This window comes from Sabethes cyaneus, chromosome 3, assembly GCF_943734655.1.
Source record: "Sabethes cyaneus chromosome 3, idSabCyanKW18_F2, whole genome shotgun sequence".
Classification (NCBI taxonomy): Eukaryota; Metazoa; Arthropoda; class Insecta; order Diptera; family Culicidae; genus Sabethes; species Sabethes cyaneus.
This window is the reverse complement of record NC_071355.1, coordinates 206301176-206308489: the sequence shown is the minus strand read 5'-3', so window position 1 is coordinate 206308489 and position 7314 is coordinate 206301176.

The window sequence follows — 7314 nt, the reverse complement described above, 5'->3', positions numbered from 1 at the left end:
CTACAGGTATGTTTGCGAAATATATGCTTGTTCAAGTAGTAAAGTTAGGTTTTCAATTTCACCAGTGAATTTATTTATGTCACCGGTTTGTTTAATGTTTTTTAATTTGGACTCCAACACATCAGGTGTTGTGGTTGTCCCGCATCTGTTTTTTAATTTTGTTAGTAAGTCGTCGACACTAACGCTATTCTCGCCGATGGCGGTTCTGGCTTTGCCGGTTAGCCTTGTTTTTATAAATCTTAGAACGGTTTGTGTGGCTGCTCTTTTCTGCTCAGCAGTTGCTGTTGCAAACTCTGCTGTAACATTGTCGGCAAATAAAATAACGGAGTCGGTGAATGACCCTAACCCTTCAGGGTCTCCGTTAAAAACGTTGACAATGGATGTCCCTATTTTTAAATCCACTTTTGGTTGCGTCATTATTAATGCATTTAATTTTCTCTTCTATCAGGAGTTGGATTTTTCCATAAAGGTTTCGAGTTTCTGTAGTTAATATTGTTTGCTGATGATCTTCGAAATCATCAAGCAGGAATAAAATCTCCTCATAGGATTCTTTTGCAAGTTTTTGTTTGGATATAAGGGTTGCCCTTAGGTATGTTCTTTTGGGGCTTTTTCTTAGATTATTAAGTAGGTTATCTAAGATTTTAAAATGTTCTTGGAAGAGTGACTTACTGCTGCTGGATCGCCGCTGCTCTTGCTGCTTTAAGCGATGGACGATAGGCATTCGGGCGCCTCGGGTTCTATTGGGGTGCTGCTGGCTCGCCGCTGCTCTTGCTGCATGACGCATTCGGTTGCTTCGGGTTCTGCAAAGCTGTTTTCTTCCGACGGGTTAATTTTTATTAATTACCCGTTTCGCGCACTTTTTATTTACTGCTGCCGTTTCACATTACACTTAGTTTCTTGTTTCTCGCACAAATGTTTGATTGTTTACTTGGGTTTAAGTGCCTTGGCGATTTTTTGTATCTTCGCCAGGTCAATTTTTTGGTTCGCACACCACTGAAGCATGTGCGATCGGGCTCTATCGGCTAAATAGTCACCAACTGGCTCTGCTTTTTTCTGGATTTTTATAATTTTCACACTGTTCTTTGCTATTCTTTGTTGCTGACTACTCACTGACGTTGGTTGCTTTTTTTTAATTTTTCGGCCACCCGTTTCTTGATTTTGGCCAGGGGTTCCTGGAAACACTGCATGGCGAACAGTTAGGTTTTGTTACCGCGTATGTTGTAGATAGTTTTTCGGTGTGTTGCAACGCGAGTGGAAGTGATTGCTAGTGTGCCAAATGAAGAATAGTGATCAATTTCATCATAGAGAATGAAGAATGCCATATACTCCTATTGAATTGTAATATAGTTTTTGGTTTATGTTTGCCGGTCATCGAGTCAACGAGTTGCCATGTTAACGAAAGAAGCAAAGCAACGAGGGATAAGTATTAGTATTATTTCATACAGGGTTACAAATTAATTCAACACTAAATGCATCAAGTGAAACACTCAAACATGTATCCATTTTCATATTTCATATAATTATTTTAAACATATTAACTTAAATGCAAACATTAAATTCTTTCTTAGTGATAACAGTTATTGAAATCATACTAATTACAAGCTTTCCGATATCAATACATCTGCAGCCCCCGCGCGAAGCAAGTGCTGTACCGCACCGATCCATTATCGTTTATCCTACAGACAGATTCTTATTAGAACTAGTTACCTCTCTCTCTCTCTCTCTTTCTCATATTTGCACTTGCAACTGTAAAATACCTCTCTTTCTCTTATATAGTGTCAGGTTTTTTTGGCGAAGCAGATATGGTGTGAAGCGTGGGAGGATATTGTCATTTTTGATTTTATTCGTCATGTTTGCTATCCGCGTGCGCATGGCGTTGAACACCATTTACTGATTTTTGTTTCGTAAATGCAGTTACATGAGCTCACTGTGCTTCCAGGTCGAGCCTTATATTGCGGGACGGTAAATCGGCATTGTGCAGATTTCATAAAAGTGTTTAACCCTTGGTTTGGACTTGCAATTAATTGAGGGTGCGGTGGGTGGGATGCGTTTTTTTTTCGTCTTTGGACGTTGGCTTGGCTTTGGATCCTTTGAATAGATTCTTTTGATAGTTGTTTGGAAGACTTGTGAATTCTCAGCTGTGAATAGGTTTAGTGCAAATGTGTTTTAAGCAAATTTGGATAATTTGACATTTTCTCAGTCAACTGAAAACTATGTATTGTCTATCGTTTCGTTTTTTATGTTGTTCAGAGCTCTAGATATATGGAATTTTGCCTGTTTGGGGACGCGATAGGTAACTTTTTCGACACGTACAGAGTGGTCGTGCGGTTCTGAGTACACTTAGGTATCAGGCTTTCACTTTAACCTGTATACTTCGTAAGCGGTTTTTGCCGCCACACCGCATATTAGAAGCATATAATTTCCTTCAATATATTTCTTATATCGCGTGATAAAGATAATAATAACTACTAGTTTAAAATTGTAATAAGTAGCCAGTTTCATCCATGTTACCGAGAGTTATGAATGAAGCGAAATATTGACTTATTTTACTCCACTACCATCTTTCGGTTAGTAGTATTTATGTTTAAACGTACTATTCGTACTATACTATGAAATACACCATCTACAGGGATGAGACATTGTCGCGGTTATGCACGATTTAGCAACACTCCCTACAGCCGGCTGTCTGGAGTTTAAATTGCTATAAATACTTTTACCTAATATATAACTCTCTGCTTAGACTTAGTAATAGTGTGAGTACTCATTTAAATTTTTCATTGGAACAAATATATTCTCAAAACTATAATAAATGAAAAACTTAAATACGATCGAATGAATAATGAATAGACGAAAAACATGCCTAAAATTATACATTTTATAAAAAAACAAAAAAAGCAACGATCGCATCACTTATCAAGGTGAATCCTGATCCAACAAACCCAACCTTACTAGCAAAACCCCTTCCTGTAATCTTTGTAGGGATGCAGAGGTTAACACGGTCCCTAGAACAGCAAAGATTACACTAACATTCCTTCCCCGTTCCCACCTGATTGCAAGGACGTGGCCGGCGCAGTTATTGATCATTACTATGTCGAATCACTGAATTTTGCACAATGAGAATGATCGGTAAATCCCAACCACATTCATTTGATTCATTGTGCAATTTCACTGGTTCTGGTCAATCACTGAGTGCAACCATTGATATGTGCAATCAGTCTAAGCTAAGCTAAGCTAAGCTAAGCTAAGCTAAGCACCCGTTTCTTGATTTTGGCCAGCTCCCGGGCTAGTTCGTCATTGGGTCCTATGGCTCGTCGGTTAATTCTCGCCATTATACCACGCTTACTGCTGGTGGTGGTCTCGTGATTAATGTACGGTAAACTTCACGTAGGCAGCACTTCCAGGTGAAATATAGTGCTGCTGCAACCACGGTGACAACTATGCAAAAGGCTATGACATCGACACTGGTGGTGGAAATACCGTAAACTGCCTGTTGTTGTTGTTGTACACTATTGACGATGATTTCCTCCTTAGAAGTTTTTCCGCCCATGATAAAGGTATTCCTGTCTTAACGTAGATTGATTTCTACGGCTGTTCACCTGTCGTGTTATATTTCCATTGTCGCACGCCCAACTGCTAGTAATGATTTTTATTTTCGTTTCGGTTTAATGTTTATTTTAGCCGTGCAAATCAGCTGTATGATCGGACGGGCACTATGTTATTTCACTTTATGAAGTTTGACTTGAACCATTCGGTTCGTTAGTTCTGGGATCCTATTGCATCTTGCCGCTCGCCGTGTACTGATTTTCACTTCACTTAAACTTTTGGTTCCGAAGAATAGGTTCCTTCGTCACACGTCGCCATCTGGTGGTTTACTGTAGAGCACCGAAACTGAGACTGGAATGGTGATATTGAACGACTGCCGAAACGAATTGGTGACTTATTATGTTGGTTTATTGATTGGGTATGACTCGATTAGGACTCGATCATGACTGACTTATCGGTGCGAATGGGTTCCGTTTTATACCCGATCGAACCTCTATACATTGATACAATTTATACTTATTACTAGAAAGATTCCTGGAGTAACCAAGTAGCAAAAGACGCGTAAGCATAAAGTATGCATTGCGCGCGATAGCATAATAATTCTAGCGACGGCACCGCATTCGGTTTATAGGAATGGGTACGTCTTTTAATATGTATACTACATAACTCTAGAATACCTATAATAGTGGAGGAATCATAAAAATGTCTTAACTGCGCAGAATATGGTACGTTCACAGTACATGAAGAAGTCATAAAACAATTACAAAAAGAGCTAAAATAGAAAAACTGATTATACAAAATCATACAAGGTACCCCGGGGCAAGTGGGAATACAGGGTATGTGGGAACGAAGCTCACAACTCTCTTCAACCTCATTTTATCCAACCGAACCTTTCTAGAAATGAAAGATACAACTCAAACGCATGTATTAAAATTATAGATTATTTATGACTGGCATTCCAAACACCACTTGGACTTTAAATTTGAGCGTTATTTTCAATTTGCGTTGTAAGTTTGACACACCTTTCTATAAATGATATTTTGGCCACAGGCTTTTCGTAAAAGTACATGGTTTTCTGGCATTTGACAAACGGCATTAAAGAAATGGGTCGGAATAAGATGGGCACTTGAAAGCACCCGGGGCAAGTGGGACCTATTAAAAATAAAGTGTTTCAGCACGAAACTTCCTGTCTTAATACATTTTTACCTTTTTACCTATATAACAAAGGTTTAGAAATTGGTCGAAAAACACGAAATTGATCCGAGGCCCGGAGGGCCGAGTCCCGTATACCAATCGATAGAGTTCGACGAACTTAGCAATCTCTCTCTCTCTCTGTGCGTGAGTGTGTGTGTGTGTGTGTGTGTGTGCGACACGACTTTTCTATCGCCTGTTTCTCGGAGATGGCTGAACCGATTTATGTGCTATTAGTCTCATTTAAAAGGAAATATAGTCTAATAGATCACTATTGATTTGTTTTTTGATTGGTCAAAAGTTATGAGCAATCGTATACAACACAGTAAAATTCACAATAAATTAAAACAATTTCATACAACCCCTCTGTTTTCTGTCAAAATCCTTATTTACCAGTAAAATTCACAACGTATTGCGTAGAATAAAAATATTTTCTTTCCTTGGGTGCGTAAATACTTGTAAGCGTTATTTATGTTACTTGATTATTTAGTTTTATAATCGGTCGGCCTTAACTTTCGGGCTTCAGAGCCACATGCGAAATTTGTTTTGATTTGACAATATGAAATATGTGTTCATAGCAGATTTTTTTGATATTTTGATATTAATACCATGCGTTCAAAAGTTAGCATCTTTGAGAAACAAGAATTCAGAACAATTATTATTATACTATAATCTAGTTTTCGACCCTGTGCACTATGGGCCAGAAATTAAAATTTCGGGACAAAAATATTTGCGGTTAAACGGCATGTCTCAGCTCATAGTGGTCTTCGGCAACTTTTGACGTAGGACTACGTCTTACGGCAAGTTTTGAGATAGGGTGTCATTCCAAAAAATCGAAAAATGCGAGCGTCACGAAAAATGAAAGGTTTTGAGCGCTAATAGCTCAGCGGTTTTCCAATCGATTTTCAATATTCTTACACCAATCGATTGGAAAATCTTCTAAGAATTGACCCAAATAAAGAAAAGTGTGGATTCTTGATGTTGAACTATTGAAAAATTGAAATTAATGAACCTATGTTTTACCAGAATTCTCGCTTCGTGATTGGTTGTTGGAAATGACGTCATCAAAGTAGAAACGCGTTTTCACGCTTCGGCTTATAATTCAGTCAATTTTCAATAGATTTCCAAGATATTTACACCAATTGATCGGGAAATCGATTGAAAATATTAAAAATATAGAAAACTATTGATTTTGTTTTTGAAAATGAATTTGAAAAATTGTTGTTTTTGAATTGATTTTGAAAATTTGAATTATTTTCATATTTTTGCCTTCCCTCGTCAGTGCTTCCCTAGCACGGATGACAGAAATATATACGATATAAGCTATGGGTTAAGCTTCCTTATGATTGTATTTAATTTACGCCCTATAGAATCCGATCGAAAATTGTTGAGCTTCAGCTGTTGCTGCTTCCCACGGATAAGGCAACGAAGACATGCAAATTCACCAAGCGAGGTGTTGGAGCAGGAGCACTCAATGATCGCTGCCGTGATGAAATATCTGGCAACAGGAGTTCTGGAATTGGGAGGACAAATGCTGCTCGCGACAACGAAACGATCAGAATTATCGTCACTTGCAGCTGGCCATCCGCAACAGCGAAGAGTTGAACAAATTGCTGTCCCGTGTCACCGCTGCTATGAGAAGTGTCTTTTCGAACATTCAAACTGTTTTGTTACTGCCCAAGAAGACGGAAAAGAAGGCTTAAATTTCCAGCATATCACGTTGAAAAACCGTTCTTTTAAGAACGAAACATTTGTTCATGAAGATTTGAGGAATTTTCACTCACAGATTTAAATACTATTTAACTTAGATTGATCTGATTATTCGCTTCTTTGCAATAATTTTAACCGATCACCTCGCGCTGCTGTTCGCTTGTTGCTGCTGGACGCTGGTTGCGGCCAACAAATATACTAGCTCCAAGTAAATGTATTTGGTCAAGCGTCAAAATAAATGAAATTGGATTTAATCAAATGGAAGAGTTTTAGTAACATCTTTTGCATCTTAGCAACACAAATTTATTCATACAGTAATAATACGCAGCGTAATTTTTCTTTAGCAGCAAAAGGCGAACGGCTCACTGGTAGCTTTGCTCTTTTGTTCAGACTGAAATTGAAATGCTCTATTTTTTATTTCACGTAGATGATAGAATGAAGAACCAAGAAAAATGGGCGTTGCTTGTCGCTTGCTCTGGTACATAATACGTGGTAAGCCGGCGAATAGCATTATTCAAACGCTAGCTAAGCTAGTGCCAACATCGTTTGCCAGGCAAACGGAAGTCACGTACGATTCGTGCACGTGTTCATTGGCGGCTGACCGTGTGTTGGAGCTGAAGCACTCATTTCGCTGCCGTGATGGACTATCTGGCGACAGGAGTTCTGGAATTGGGAGAACAAATGCTGCTCGCGACAACGAAACGATCAGAATTATCGTCACTTGCAGCTGGCCATCCGCAACAGCGAAGAGTTGAACAAATTGCTGTCCCGTGTCACCGCTGCTATGAGAAGTGTCTTTTCGAACATTCAAACTGTTTTGTTGCTGCCCAAGAAGACGGGAAAAGAAGGCTTAAATTTCCAGCATATCAC